Here is a 16,429-nt window from a genome sequence, read left to right as displayed (position 1 = left end):
TTGTTTTTGTTGTGTTGAATTGAATTTTCTGGGTCTTTCACCTCAACTGAACTTCGCTTTATCTTTTTTGTTGTCTTAAACTCACTGGACAGAGAGCACTCGTGGGGTATACGGTCATCAGTGTGCTTCCCTTGCTGCCTGTAGACATGACCTCACTACCTCCTTACATCCTTGCTTCAGAGCGGTTGTCATCCGGGAGGTGAATGGCCAGGCTGCGCGAGACAGAGACCGTTTACTTCCTCTTGTGCTCTGATCCTGCGTGGCAGCAGCTTCCTCAGTCTTATTTAGGTTCCCGTGGCTGGTGGTCCTCAGCCCCAGCAGGTATCACGACTCCTCCCTCTTGGAGCTTCTGATCCGCACAGGCTGGTATGGGGTCCCCGGGTCTGCACAGAAAACACTCACAGGCGGGCGAGTCTGGTGTGAAAGGTTGCATGCGGGGCTTGGAGGGCAGGCCCCCCCCCCCCGCCCCACCCCTGTGCACCAGCTAGGCCTCACAACGACGAAACACGGGTGAGGAGTTGGGAATGTTCCCTCCACCCTGGGACTGGCCTCCATCAGCAACGGGCAGGGGGCCTTCTACCCCCGGGCTCGGGCTCATTTCGTTCCCCGCCTCTGACACTGCCGCTCCTGGCGCCACCCACGAGCTGCCCTCCCCATCCTTGTGCTTCTGCCCTTCGCCTTCTCTTGACTCCATTTCAGCCTCACGGAGGAGAGTCACGCGTGCCGCCACAGAGCTTTTTCGTGAGCGCGTGTTTTCGCTGTTGGCTCACCCAGACAAGTGCCGTATTCTTTGTCTTCCTCAGTTCGGGTTGGGCCTGCCACCCTGTTTGGTAAGAGGTCAGGTCAGGTGCTCACCCCAGATGTTCACAGCTGTGCCGGGTGTGGTCCCAGGAGGCCCAGTGGGGGGTCTGTCCAGGACTCATGCTGGCTTTTTTGTCATTTTCAGAGCCTCCTGTCGGTAACATGACCATCAGGCGTCTTTGCCAGCTCACCCTTCGTATTTCATGATTGTGTGTAGTAGAAGAGACCCTAAATTTTGAATTAAGATTTAAGAGTTAAAATCTTTCTGGGCTCAGCTTCCTCCTTTATAAAATGGGGGCTAATGCAGCTTTTCTCCCAGTATTAAGTGGAATGTATGTGAAATTGCTTTATAAACTATTACATAGAAAGAAGAGACTGTTGTTACAGCTGTAACAGTATAGTACCCCCACCTTTTTATCCTGATGACTCCCTCCTTCCCCACCCTGCTTTATTGAGATATAATTGACATATAACACTGGGTAAGTTGAAGGTTTACAACACGGTGATTTTATATATGTATATAATGTTTGTCACAATGAGGTTAGTTAACACATCCATCACCTCACCTAGTTATAAGTGTGTGTGTGTGTGTGTGTGTGTGTGTGTGTGTGTGTGTTTGTGTGTGGTGAAAACTTTTAAGGTCCGCTCTTTTAGCAACTTTCAAATAGGCAATTCCATATTCTTAACTATAAGACACCACACTGTACATTATGTCCATAGAACTTTGTTATCTTATAACTGAGAGTTTATGGCCTCTGTCTCCCCCCTCCCCCCAGACCCTCCCCCCCATTTTTTTTTTTTTTAAATAAATGGGAACTGGGCTCTGGGGGTATGCTATGTCTAGGACACCATACCTTATTAATAGCAATGCCAGACCTAGAAGCCAGGCCCTCAGGGTTCTTTTTTTATCTTTTTTTCAGCACAGAGCATCGATTCATTCATAGAAGGTCTTGAGGCTGGATCTTTTTCTTTTCTTCAGAGCGGCCTGCTTGTTTTTTGGAACTTATCTCTTTCCTTGCTCACTCTATCTTAGAATCTGTTCCCGGAGCCTCTGATGAACCTCAGACATTATCAGGACATTGACTTCTGTAAAAAATGTAGCCAGTATCACCTTTTAGCTTGATTGTAAGTACCTGTGTCCCTTTCCAGTTCTTTTGTTCTAGAACTATTACCTAAAATTATTTATATTCCATATATACATGGAATGGTTCCTTTAGTAACTGTTCTATTTCTCAGAGTGAGCACTTAGCTCGGTGCATGCCCATGTTTCCAAAGTGCTTTCTGGCTCCTGTGCTGGCCACGAGGAGAGCTTTTGCACACAAGCGAGCCAGGATGTCTCAGGGGAACTGGTAATTGAGAGAGGGGTATTGACCTTGTGGTCATCAGTCTGAATGTGCCTAAGTGAGTAGCAGCCCAAAGCCATTACTGCTGCCTTCCAGGAATCTTTAATAAATGAATTAGTGGGCTTTCTGGGCTCTTGATGACCTGTAGAAAGCCTCATACAGGCTTCATTTGTTCACCCATTTATTTTCTTCCGTTGGGGCCTGAAATACAACCCCCTATGTGGAAATCTCCCAGCTAGGGGTTTCAGAGCTCTTGGAACGGGAGGAGTAGTTGCCATTTGTGACTGTCTTCTGAGCGCTAGGAGCTTTGTACACTCGCTAATTTCATTCTCTCTAAAACTGTAGAGGTGGTTATGATTATACCTTCGTATTTCACAGACGAAGCCACGGAGTCTAAGTTAACAACAACAACAAAAAAAACAGCTTAAGATCACCCAGTTACAAAGTACACAGTATTTTAATATGGACCTATAGTGTGAAGAATCTGTTCTACTACGTCCCTCTTCCAAGTGAAGGGCAGGGAACTATGGAGAAAAGAGAGGTTCACTGGCCATTTCCACCCTTAAGTGTGGGGGAAAGAAGAATCACACTAGGCCAACGAGGAGGACTTTAAGAGCTCCATCTGACTCCTTTGGTTCCTTTCAGCAAATATGTGCTCTGTGCCTGGTACTGTGCTGAGGGGAAGAAGTGTGTTGCCATTCACTTCTCTTGGTCCCAAGGAAATGGACTCCTGTTGATCAGACTCGATCAAGTAAAACGGTACATCATCGGGTGTTAATGCCCAAGGTACATCCCTGACAGTGAGTGCTCTGGGAGGTAGTGGGAAGAGAGAAGTTGCCGTATCAAATTGATCTTCTTTGGCACAAGGAGGAGATGTAGCATCCCTTTTACTATTCTCCACCTAAGAAACTTATTAGGCATACTTAAAAGGTAAATGATGGTTCAAGATGGATTGAGGGATCCAGTGCATGGGTCTAGACCAGAAACCACAGCTTCCTGATTTCTGCAGCCTGCTTCTCTGTCAACTAGGTTTTATCTTCTCTCTGCCAAAGAACCCACCCTCCTCATTTCTGCACTGTTGGCCCGTAAAACAATGATGTCACCATGAACAGATGAAGTGAAGACGCGCCCTCTGGGAAAGGAACTCAAGATGCCAGCAGGGCCCATCTTCCATGCCTCGGTGACAGGCACGTCCCTCCATCCATCTGCAGAGTAACCACACTCTGGCACCCTCTCATAGTCAAGGCCTGCCTTTCTGACCTGGTTCTTTTCAAGGGTGGGGGTCAGTACGAGCAGGGAGGTGCGCACTAGCACGAGAAGAATGAAGCAGTGATGGGGCTGATGGTGCTATAGGCTATAGAGCTTTATATGCGAAAGGAATTTAGGCGGCATTTCCCTTTTTCAGATGCAGAAACTCAGCACCAGCACAGATAAAGGCCTGCAAGATCTCACAGCAAGTTAGGGGCTGAGCCAAGACTAGACCCCAGGTCTCTTCACTCGAAGGCTCAAGTTGTGTGCCTGCCCCTCCCTATCCCCCGCCCCCCCCCCCCTACGTCCCCGCTTCATCCCATGGGGGTGCTGGGGCTGACAGGATTCTGAACAAGTCTTAGGGGTCGGAATAATGAGCTCTGTGACGAGAGCACAAGTTCATAGGTTTCGTCCGTGTGACCGCCTGCACCTGCACAGGGCAGCGTGCACAACCCTGGCTGCACGTTACAATCACCTGGGGAGCTTGAGAGACGTGTGTGGGCCCCACCACAGCCCAGTTGAAACCACTCCTTGTCCTCCTGCAAGTATGACCTGTCTCACCTAAGACTGTCATCTTGCAGTGACATTGCAAGGTTTTCTCCAAGTGCCATCGGGAACCCCAGGGGTGCCAGTTAAGAAACAGACTCCGGGTCTCGTCTACTTCTCCTGAGTACAACCTTCTGGTGTCAGGAGCTGGGCTTCTGCATCTGAAGCAAGTTCCCGGTGATTCTGATGCAAAACCAGTGTTCTGACATGGCGTATTTCCTTCTAGTCCGTCCTCCCTGGCCCCCCACTGGCCCCTCCTGACGCCTCCAACCACTCTGCTTCTGCTCATTCCTTCTTCAGGGCCAGACCTGGAGGGGAGGAAAGCGGGCGTGACCTTGCCCTGGCAGGGCCTCTGAACTTCAAGGTTTTTTTTGTTTTTGTTGGTTTTTTTTTTTTTTTTTACATTGGTTTGGTTTTTCTCTTTCAAAAGGGAAAGAAATTTGCAATATAGGTTTTCTTTCATATTAATTTTAAAACGATGAGTGATGATGACAACACTAAACTGAACCTTTTTTTTTTTTTAAAGAAACTAGATCGATCCACTGGCCAATAAGCAGTGGGATTGTGTCTTTCACCATTAGCTCATCCTGTTTTTGAGCTTTGTTTGTGAAGTTACCCTTTGCATCATCACTAGAAATACGGCTGTCACTGGGCACTCAGCACTGACCTCAACATAGCAGAAAAAGTGTTTCCCACTTTCTCTCAAAATGCACAGGGATCCGACAACGGTGATACTAGAAAAACATAATAGCCATTATTATCAATATTCTTGAAAAGAGAAGTGACAATATTTCTCCCTTCTAAGCTTTTTCATTTCTAGCACATCTAAACCTTCACTCGACTGACTTTGTTCTTTCTGGCTCTAGGATTTCGTATTGTACTTATTACAAAGCACACAAAATGGTTCTACTCTTGCTCTGTGCGATGCTATTCCACAGATAAAGAAAACACTTTAAATGAAGGACAAAAAGCCCCCCTCAGGAATGCACTTCTGCAGAATGCATTTCTGCCTGACATCTTTTGACGCTTTAATTTTGAAAATTTCACATTTTTAAGGAAAAAAACTGCTTGTTTCCCCTCTTCAGATTTATCGTCTTCGGTATGAGGGTTCTCTTCGTGTTTGTGGAGATGGTCTTCTGCTTGCTTTCGGTGTTTTGTCTTCATATCATTACTTTTGTGTCAGGCGGTAAGATCAGAGACGTGCTAAAGCATTTTAGCTTGGGGAAACCATGTTTAGAACTGTGGACTCGGGGACGTCCACTCTTCTCTTCCCAACCTTGCCACCATAAGTGACCCTTGTAACTGTGATCTAGAACCACAAATTCAGTCCTGTCTTTACATTGCTCTGGTGTCATATAAAGGTTTTGTGGTATCTGTTCTAAAATCTGTGCAATATTGAAAAACCAGTGGATTTATTGCAGCAGGATACAGGGCACTTTATGATTTGGTTGGATTTTCTGGATATTGAGGACTGTGAAGCAAAGGTGAACGGGTCTGGAAAACAAGTGGGAAAGGGATATTTGAATTTTCAGATGACGTTTAGCAAGTTACTTAATTTTTCTAACTCTCTGTTCCTTCACTGTGAAACAAACCTAGCATCATTACTTCATCGGAAAGACTATTTAGGGACTGAGAATATTCATGTAAAGTGCTCGGCTCATAAGATTGAAGGTAGTAAGAGCAAGATGAGCTTAACAAATCTTGGTTGAATATGAGTCACCATCTGGAATCAACTCTCAGGCTTTGTAACACAGACCATTCTGTGACCAGGGGTCTGAATCTGTGCCTTGGGCAGCACAGTGGCCTTGTTTTGGTCTTTGTTGTTTTTCTGAAATGAATCAACTACTAGTTGTATAACGAACATTCAGGTGGGAAGGAGCCTATCCCCAAACCCTCAAGAACGCACCTGCCTCCAGTCGACCAAAACGGCGATGAACAAAGTAAAGAAGATAAAGTTAGGCCTGAAATAAATGGGCAAATAGCATCAGCTCATTCAACCTGTTAGTAACTTAGTATTTCTTGCCTTTTTTTCCCTTCCAGTATAAAGACTTTCAGTTTTATTCCCACAGGGATTTTGTGCATCATAAAAATAAGAAAGTGGGGGGGGGGGGATGAAAACCAAACAAAGTGGCACACAGTTGTTTTAAATATGAAACGGGGATGGTACGCTAAATTTAGTAATTCAGGAGTGGAGATAATCATGTAAAAATAGGTAGTTTCAATGGGGACCATTTTTTAATATGAAATCCAATAATGAAAGCAAGTTTAACTCCATGGATGATCAACCCAGTGGTTTCTAGTTTGTCTAGTTCCATTTAAAAAAATCTCGTGGCTTCTATCGTATTTCTGAAAGATGCAAAAATAGAAGACCAAGAAATATGGTGATGTGGGTTGGTAGGTGTTGGAAGCCTGATTTCTAAGTGAGATGAATAGCGTGAGCATCTGAGCTCTGCATGTAGAAACGGAAAAAATGCTACTGATTTTGTTCCCTCCCCTCTTTCTCCTTGAGGTGGTAAATATTCTTTTTACCAAGTCTTTAAGGTATAACTTCTTGGTAAAGAAAAACGAGTATTTTGCAGCTATGTGGCATATAACAATGAAGTGCCTTTGTGACACATCATTATCATTTGTATTATTTTTTAAAAAGAGCAGAATGAGGCTGAAGATACGTAGGGGAAAACTGCCCGTTTGACACATGTGCTGAAGGATCCCCTTTCATCGGGTCTGGACCACTTGTCAGTAGGTAGCTTCTTAATCTTGCTAAGTGGGTGTTTTGGTTTTTTTTTTTTTAATGTTTATTCATTTTTGAGAGCGAGAGACAGTGCAAGCAGGGGAGGGGCAGAGAGAGGGAGACACAGAATCTAAAGCTGGTTCCAGGCTCTGAGCTGCCAGCCACAGAGCCCGCCGCCGGGCTCGAACCCACAAACTCTGAGGTCATGACCTGAGCCAAAGTCAGATGCCCAACCCACCAAGCCACCCAGGCACCCCGATCCTGCTAAGCCTTAAGAGCAGCCTCACTCAGGGTGGGAAGAAGGGGGACTGGGCAGTGAGGAGGTTTGCTGCTCACAGGGCAGGTGGGACAATTCCCTACAGCCTGGCAGCTGGCTCTGCGGGTCGGTGAGGGTGTCCAGGGGACCAGGAGAAGCAGTTCTTGCCGATGGGCAGTGTGATCCTCAAACTGCCATCAGGAGGCACAGGAGCCTGTGGAAGGGACAGTGATTTGTTTGGCCAGGCAAACTGGTGGATACTTGTTTTCTGTGTTGGTGACTCATCTGGAGCTGTGAGATGAAGGACTCCTTGGATGTTGGTTTATAGGAGAGCTTTCCATTTCCAAGAAGGGAGATTCAGGTCAGTCACTAGGAAACAGTAATTTGAACAGACCAGAAAATGACTTTTAAAGGCAGAGAGAGACACCAGAGTAAACTCTGTAGCTCTGGCTTAAGCATTGTTTTTTTTTCTCCCAGCAACTTCTACCTGCTGGCAAAAATGACCTCCCTAAGCCTACTCTGTGTTTTGGAGGGATGTTGTTGGTTTCTTTTGTTTTTTAAACCCAGATGTCAGGACCAGATTGCCTTCTCCCAAAGAAATAGGGTGAAGATCGGGCCTAGTCCATTTAATTTTTATACATGTTTGAGTTGAAAGAATCTCTTTATTCCCATAAAGTGAGATATCAAAATGGAAAGCTTTTTGACTTGTGTAAGAAACTTGTCTGTAAAACTGGTTATCCAATTAGCCTTTTTCACAAGGGAAGTTATTTCCTTATACTTTTATGTACGGAGCTGTTTCTGTGTTAAAGATCACAAAGATAGAATTGAAAGAATGTTAAAATCAGGCAGCATCCAAAGTACAAGGGACTTCAGAAATATTCTGGACAGACTGTAGATCATCATGCATTAGTGGGTCATGGAATGAATTTAGTGTTCTCTTTACTAAGAAAGCGTTTGATCTTATGGGAGAGGAAAGCCTGAGTCCAAATAGGGGAGTGACTTAGTTTAGGCTTTTTGTCTTAGATGTTTGAGAAGTACTTACACTTTGAAGTAAGGCCTCAAAATACCGAGTCTTGGGTACTTGGAACGCACGTTTGCCCTCCCCGTCCACTCCAGAGATCAGTGATGCACCAGTTAAACATAACCCTACCCTGACACGGGTGCCCAGTCTGCTCTTACAACCAGCAGCCCCCACCTTTATGTACCTTCCTGCTCGGCCCAAGACAGCGACTCAGCTGGTAGTGACCCTGAGGCCGCCACCACCGTCCGGGTAGAGTCCTGTCTTTCCTCGGGAAGCAGATACCTCCAGTGCACAGGGGAAAGAGCCAGCTGCGTGCAGTTATCCCACCTGGAGGCTGCGAGGATCCCCACGTGTAGGCGAGACGCGCAGGGCACTTCCCTGGATGGCATGCAGGTCCTCAGCTGCACCTAGCGTTCAGCACACAGGTTCAACAGCCTTGTTTTCTTTCCTGCTGTTGTCCCTCCGAGCGTATGTAAACAGCCATTTGAACTGTCGCTACCTGTATTCCCAGGACATCCTGTTAGCCGTGTTTTTGTCCGCTTCCTTGCTGCTAGAGGTACACTCGAGGTCACGCAGTGGCTCTTTTATTTGGAGGCCATATCACAGAAATCCGCACTGGCATTCTGTCTCTGGCTGTGTGGGTGATTCTGAAAACCTTGGATTTTACTTTCAAATTCATCCACAGCTGAACCAGGCTCTGCCTTTTTCCTAAGTCTCAAGAATGCATCCCAGACAAAAGGCCAACTTCAGTTGACCTTAATTCTCCCTCTGCGGCATTCCTTTATTTCTGTGTGTTTGAAATTCAAGGCCTGTTCTGGTTTCAAGTACACTTTTTTAAAAGTCTAAAACAGAAATGTATTATTGGACCGATAATGCCTCATGGAGGCCAATAATGGTTTTATGTACAAGCCACAGTACTTTTTTTGTTAGTGGTTTAAGTGCCTTTGACTGTTCTTTCTCCTCCTTCCCCCCTTCTCCCTCAGGTTTCTGGAATCATGGTAAGTAACTCGATATTGCTCTTGTCCTGCGTAATGTCAGCTAGCGTTGGCGAAACTGTTGGGGCAACGCTTTGGGGGAAAGTGTGGAGTTTAACAGTAGTAGAATTCTGTGGACACTGCAAATGATTCTTGAACTGCAGAATTATCAAGAAGCTTGAATGCTTCCCCCCTCTTCCCAAATTTAGTATACCAGCAGTAATTAATTTTTTTCAATATTTGGAGAGTAAAGATCACCCACGATCCCACTACCTTAACTGTTTTTAGTTATTACTCTTCAGTCTTCATTGCCACTTCAAATTTTACCTTTTTACTTTATCGAACGGTGCAAAGATTGCCCTATAGTTTTTGTCTCCATTATTTTAAGGGCCACATAATAGCATCATCCCATAGATGTTTCTTAATTTACTAAGCCATTTCGGTGTCATTTGGTCTTTAGAGATTGCCTGCATTTTAGCTGAGACCATGAGTGCATTAATCCACTTCTTTGAGTCATTAGCCACTTGTCCCCTATCGAGTGATCTCTTTGGGATGCTTTCCCAGAAGTGAGATTCTTGGGCACAGGGGATGGAGAGCCATCTTTTGGAACTTGAGCTGCCATATTGCTGTGTCAAAGTGTTGTGCAGCCCCACTAGTCACAAAGAAGGATGGTTTTTGGAAAGACCAGTCTCATAGCTGCTCTGGCTGGCTCCCAGCTAGTGGCTTCCTGGAGGTCTCTCTCTCTCTCTGTCTTTCTCTCTCTCAGGCCTCTCCTTTGACAGACTCCATAGGAGACGGTTTTCCCTAAGGAGAAAATTTGTCTGAGCTCACTGCTCTTGCGAGGGAAGTGTATCCTACCCAAAGGGCATAAGAAGTCTGTTCCCCCACCCCCCCAATCCCCCCTACCGACCTCATTGTTTCTGTAAGGATGGAGTACATGCAACTTATTTATCAACGTCAAGTTAGATTTTTATTTTTATTGAGAAGAGTGTTCTTTCTAGATATCAGAATGGTTGAGGGCCAGGCTGTGGAATTAGGGTCTCTGGGTTTGACTTCCAGCTCCCCATGGTGGCTGTGGGTAGGGCGCTCAGCCTTTCTGTTCTAATCGTCCCCATCGAGTTAGGCTAGTGGGAGGATTTGATCTGATCCTCCGTCTAAAGTGCTTAGCGTTGGGTCTTGTAAAGACTATTGGGTAAGTGTTAGCTGACAGTATTCTGTCATGGCACACCATTTCTTTCCCTGCTCCTCAGTCCGCGAATTACTTGAGTACTATAGCTATTAGGAATTCCTTTTCTTTAAATTCTAGTAGCCCCAGGAGCTGATGGGGGCTGACTGTGGGCTTTGTTTTAGCAGTGGACTCTGTGCTCTCTACTGGTTTTGCAAGGGCTTTCGCAACCAGAGTGTACGAAAGGGGCTGACTGCACTTCTTTTCTGTTGGGAGGGTGGCTGCCTGGGTTCTGGAGCCTGTAGGAGGTGCTTAAGATACGGTTGATGAGTGATACGTTCTGAAAGGTCAAAGAACTGTGGTTGTTAGCTTTTCTGTTCCATTGCTTACGCCTCCACTCCTTCCCTCTATTCTCTCCTTCAGGAACTTTACCGGATTAGCCTTGGACCCTCCCATCCATCTTCATTGTCTCTAATTATCCTGCTTTTTCTGTGCTTCATTCTTGAGATAATTTCATCAGGTGTATCTTGCAGTTCACTAATTTTCTTATCAGCTATGGATGATATTTAACCATTCCTTTGATACTTTTTTTTTTTTTTGGAAGATCTGTTTAGTATTTTTTTCACATCTGTCAGTTTTTATTATTTATTTATTATTTTGAGAGAGAGAGAGAGAGAGAGAGAGAAAGCATGAGCAGGGAAAAGGACAGAGAGAGAGAAAGAGAGAATCCCAAGCAGGCTTCATGCTCACAGATGGCTCATGACCCTGGGATCATGACCTGAGCCCAAACCAAGAGTCAGACACTCAACTGACTGAGCCACAAGGCACCCCATTCTTCTCTCATTTTTATTCTTATTTTAGATCTTTGCTTTTTACAAATTGTGTAATCCGATAATTTATATAGTTCAAATTCTTAGGGAAATTTGTTTTTCTGTTTTTCACATCGGTTGGTTCTTACTCATGGTGGATTGTTTTCTTTTATGTTTTTGTGTTTGGGAAAGGGAATCTCATTATCAGGAAGGCTTTGTCACTGGGTGGTTAGGACAGCCTAATTGGAGTCCTTATGCTCCAGAGTGGTTTTACATTTGATTCTCCTGGGCTGCTTCCAGCTCCAGAGCATTTTCTCAAATTTAATTATAAAACATTTTCTAAGACCTCAAACTTACTGGGGGCGCCTGGGTGGCTCAGTCTGGTTGAGTATCCAACTCTTGATTTCAGCTCAAGTCATGATCTCACGGCTCCTGGGATCGAGCCGTGGAATCTGGTTGGGATTGTGTCTCTCTCTCTTTCTGCCCCTCCCCAGCTAACATATACACGTACTCTCGAAATAGATAGATAGATAGATAGATAGATAGACAGACAGACGGATAGATAGGTCTCAAACTTACTGAGAGTAGCAGGCACAGCTCACAGAGCTCCCCACCACCGCCATCTGAGATTGAGTTGCTGACATGACACCTGCCACCCCGGAATCACTTTTCAGCTCAAGAGACCTCATAACACGCAGGTGCAATCGCTCACCAGGACTTTTGTCATTTCGGGGGAGGCTTCCCTGCCACCCACAGCCTAGACACAGACAGACCAGCCTTCTTTCATCTCCCTGTGCCAGTGGGTGGAGTTTTCTTTTCCACAGGTCGTCCATTCATTGATGTTAGAGCCCCTCGAGGAGTCCAGCTTGGGGAGGGAGTACCACCTCCCCACCTCTCCTCTCTTCCTGTCTCTACATGGGTGTTGAAACCCAAGCCCCGCCAAGGTTACCAAGAAATGGCGAAGCCTCCCAGGCCCATGGCAGAATTGGCTCACGCTTTTACTGCTCTGGTCTTTTCCTCTATTCATTTCTTCCTTTCTTGCGAGTTCACTGTGGGTGCTAGTCGTACTTATCCAGAAGCCGTACTGTTAGAAGTCCTTCTTTCCTTTTTAATTTGTATTGGGGAAAGTAGAGGGAACTCCCTTCCAAATCCTGATTACTTGATTGTTCGCATCTAGAAACATTTCTGAACATCTTCTGTTATTCTTCCTGTGCTGGGTACTCTGGGGAACAGTGGAGGAAACAAGACTTGACCCCTGTCACAATTCTTATTTAAAGCCACCAGTGGCTTTCTTTTGCCTTGAGAGAAAAGGGCCAGATCCTTGGCCCGGATCACAGTGTTCTTTGAAAGATCACCCCCCGCCTTTTTTTTTTTTAACCCTTCCCCTTACACACCAGGATTCTAGTCCCCGTAGCCCCTCCTTGCTGGTGCTTGTCCCTCTTTCTTAAAATGCCCTTCCTTTCCTTTGATGCTTGGAGAACATTCACTCTCCAAAGCCAGGTGAAACACCACCTTCTCTCTCCGGGACAGTCCTCCGGCCCTCTGAAGCAAGGCTCCTAGAGGCCTTTGTGTTTAGTTATTATCTTAGGCCATCATTCGGTTCACTTGTGCTGTACCAATACGGTCACCACCTGGTGGGTTTCTGGAAGGCAAGGATTTACCTTTTATCATGTTGGTGTTCAGAAGGAAGGACAAGCACATCGCTTAACATATACTAATTACCGAATAAATTCCTGAATGAAATGCAGTATTTGTGTGGATGAATAGCTAAATAACAATTCAAGAACTACAGTTATTATAGTAAGAAATTCAAGAATTACATTATAGTTTTAAAAAAGTGACTTAAAGAACCATTGTTTTCTAGTGTCTTTTTTTTATTGTTTATTTTTCAGAGGCAGAGAGAGAGAGCATGTACGCATGAGCACAGGGTAGGGGCAGAGAGAGAGGGAGACAGAGAATCCCAAGCAGGCTCCCCACTGTCAGCACAGAGACCGACACAGGGCTTGATCTCACGAACTGTGTGATCATAATATGAGCCAAAATCAAGAGTCAGATACTTAACTGACCGAGCCACCCAGGCACCCCCAGTATTTTTTTTTTTTTTTGAGAGATAGAGTGGGTATGCACACATGCATGGAAGCAGGAAAGAAGGGGGGTGGGGGGGGGGGAGAGAGAGAGAGAGAGAGAGAGAGAGAGAGAGAGAGAGAATCTTAAGCAGGCTCCACGCCCAGCACAGAGCCTGACTTGGGGCTCAGTCTCATGACCATGAGATCATGACCTGAGCCAAAATCAAGAGTGGGACACTTAACCGACTGAGCCACCAGGCATCCCCCATTGTTTTCCAGTATTGAAGAGGGAGGAACTACATAGACTGGCCGACCAGGGGTGGTACTTGGCCCAGTTCTGCAATCTGCAATCACTGCTGGTCTCCCACTGGGGGTGCAAGGAGAGAGTCAAGTGAGCACTTAGGGGCAGCATGGCCTTTACTGACTAAGGAGCTGGGGGCGCCTGGGCGGGCCTGGGAACCATGTCTGCCGTGTGAGGTGCTGGTGATCATGGGACTGTCCAGGCCTGCAGTGTCTTCCACAGGGAAATGTGGAAGGAGCAGGTGCAATGAGGACCTCAGCAGTTTTCTCCCATAAGTTAGGAGACCTGGTTGTTGAATCTTGCTGTCTGGCGAGCATTCCTGATTTGATTTGCCTTTAGGTTAAGCCCAGCCCCGGTATGCTCAAGTCTCATTGTCTTCTCTCCCCATACGTGGAGGGACGCTAAAGAAATGTGTGTGTCTCTGTTTACCCCATACCACATCACCTCCCGGTCATGGTCAGGAATCCTCTGCCTTTTCCAGTTGTTGTGGTTTTTTCCTTCTGTCCAGTTTTAACGGGGGCTGGAATGTCACAGATGTCAGCGTCTGCAGCACAAGGGCAGGTCTGAGAATCCTAGGGCTGCCGTGTTTCTACCTGTGCAGCCGTAAACAGGCTGCTTTAGCTTCTCTGAACCCGTTTCCTTATATACGAAATCATGAATCATGCCTACATTGCAAGGCTGTTGAAAAAGAAAAAAAGATGGTGACCTGTGTCACACGTCTGTGTGTATGTGTCTGCTTCATAGAAGACACTCAAACTGGAGAGTTATTATTCACGTGTAACGCAAATAAGCCCTAGGCTTTGGAGCAAGGCATTGCTGAACTCGGTTCTCTGATCATGCTACTTAATGGCTCTGTGATCCGTAGAGGTTAATGATGCCGCATGGGCTTCTTCTGAGATGCAAGTCAGTAACCAAGAACACCATTCTACTCAGGCCCTAGAGAGCAGAGGCCTGCTTAGACTTACTCGAAAGTGGTGGTCGTGGGAGTTAGTTCCCGACCGCCTCATGATCTGTGTCGGCGATTGCTCGTGTTTTGTATTTACGTGTTTCCTTCTCCTCACAGTCGCCTGGCCTGGACTTGCTTGTGCTTCAGAGGTCTCTTCTCTGTGGCTCAGCCAGTGTGTCTGTTCATTAAGGCTTGTACACCTAGTCCATTATGGCTTCTCCTCCAGCTCATTTTCTTTTCTTTTTTCTAGTTCAAATTCCAGAGGGTCAGATCTGATTGGCCCAGCTCATGTCTCTTTTCCCCAACCATATCACGGGTTGCTGGGGAGTCCTTGGATCAGGCCACCTTCCCCGACCCAGTTAGCAATAGCTAGAGGAAAAGTGTGGTCCTTTGCTGTAAAACCTGGCGATCTCTTACCTCATCTTTTGAGTTGGGGCTTTTTGAGGGCAGGTGTTGTGGTCCACACACGTAAGCAGACACTATATGCCAAGTAAATGGGAGCCATTCGTATTAATAAACATGTTAGGTATTGGTGGGGGGCTCTTTTTCTGTGTTTCCATGTTGTACAAAAGTGGAATAATTCTTGAGGCAAAGGGTTAAGGATAACTTTCGGTTTCAGGAGCTATTTCTTCCCTCTTGATGCAAGGCAGACCTTTGGTTGGAATGTAACAAACTCTGGGACAATGAGTCAAGACTTCCACTGGTTTGCATTTTTCATTAGCGTGTCATTCAAGGAAATCCTGGCTTTTGGGTCATGGAACAGGCCTCTCTGTTTATCCTTCTGCAGAAGTAAAATATTTGAAGCATTTAATAATACCTCTGAAGATAAACTTGTATTTGAGGTCTGTTCTCCTAGAACTTTGGGGGGAGAATTTTCAATGGAGCCTATTTTAGAAATACTTTCAAAATTTTGTGATGGCCTTTACTCCAGCATGGATCATGGAACGGGAGGGGTTCTTACAGTCTAAATATTAGTTAAAGGCATTTGAAAAACTAAGAATTCCAGCCCACATTCAAAGACTGCTTTCTTCTTACTGAATAAAGAATCATTTTCCGTCCCAAGTGTCTTCTGAAAAGGACAGTGAATAAACCTTCTGTAAGTTATCTGAAATCCCACATGTATTTTTTTTTCCTTAAAGCAAAACTAGGAACATGAAGACAATCTATAAAATACATGTTTTTCTCACATGCTGGTTGTTTGCTAATGAGAAAAGTATCCCTCGTGTATATTCTCCTCGTCTGGCGGTTATTTTTATTTTTGGAACATGTCGTCTTTTCATTTTTGCTGTCATTGTGAAGTTCATCTTTTTTCCTTTTTACCTGTTCACCATACTCATTTATTCATTCTACAAGTGTTTGCCGTATTCATACAATATGTAAGAATTATGTTAAGTACTGGAGGTTGGCTGTCAGTCGCCCTGGAACTAAGAAAGAACAAAAACTGAAGGAGGGAGATCCTTAACTATAACCTCCCTCCTCCAGAATGTCCCCACCCCAAGGCCTGGACCCCTCCACACATACCGTTTGTATGAACTCTTGAGGTGTCAGACATTCCTATTCTGTGTCAGCCATGTGGATGCCTCAGGGGTCCACCTGAGGGGTCGTCAGCCCTTAACTTAGACCCAAGTGGGTTAGACATCCCATGTGCGAGGTCTTGCTGGCAGTCCTTTCTCACAGTCAGAGATGCCCTGGGTTCCCCCAAGCCTTCCCCGACCCCCATACTCATGAAGCCCCCAATCCTGGTATTTCTCAAGCACCCCACCACCCTGCACCTCTGTTCTTGGTCTTCCTTAAACTTACCTCCTAGAGGAAAGGTTGAATTTTATGGGATGGGTAAGTCATCCTGTTAAGTGAAAGTGGCCTGAAAGTGGGAGGATACCCTTGAAAATTGCCTAGAAAGGACCATGTTCTCGGCCAGCACATCGACTGTCATGTTTTCCTTCCAGTGCGTTGTTTGTTCATTTGAGCACCGAAGTGGTCGGCTCGCATTTAGAGGCTGTGACGTCATAAGTGCACATATACACATATGCATACATACACGTGTTCAAACACTAGACTCCCAAGCTGGTGAGATCCTTGGAATACACCGGCTGCAGGAACTAAGGGATCTGTCTTCCTCAGTCTCCCCCGCCCAGGTGGGGTTCATGTGAAGTACACTTTTTAACTAGTAATTCCTCTCCCACTCCCACACTTTTTTCTGAATACATATGCATACAATTGAA

At 45.7% G+C, this 16,429-nt stretch overlaps 1 protein-coding gene and 1 long non-coding RNA gene across 6 annotated transcripts in view; both read left to right on the top strand.

Moving 5' to 3' along the window:
- ASAP1 (ArfGAP with SH3 domain, ankyrin repeat and PH domain 1) overlaps positions 1–16,429 on the top strand; it is a 346,739-nt gene that overhangs the window by 159,881 nt on the left and 170,429 nt on the right. The window lies entirely within an intron of this gene.
- The window catches only part of LOC132664535 (uncharacterized), a 50,027-nt gene extending 33,598 nt beyond the window's left edge, over positions 1–16,429 (top strand). Inside the window, exon 2 of the long non-coding RNA XR_014136596.1 lies at positions 1–16,429. This exon is cut by the window's left edge and continues 29,180 nt beyond it. This is a non-coding gene — a long non-coding RNA (uncharacterized LOC132664535).

This window comes from Panthera onca, chromosome F2, assembly GCF_046562875.1.
Source record: "Panthera onca isolate mPanOnc1 chromosome F2, mPanOnc1 haplotype 2, whole genome shotgun sequence".
In the NCBI taxonomy this organism is placed as follows: Eukaryota; Metazoa; Chordata; class Mammalia; order Carnivora; family Felidae; genus Panthera; species Panthera onca.
Note: the sequence above shows the minus strand (reverse complement) of the source record. Positions and strands in the feature narration are given on the sequence as shown.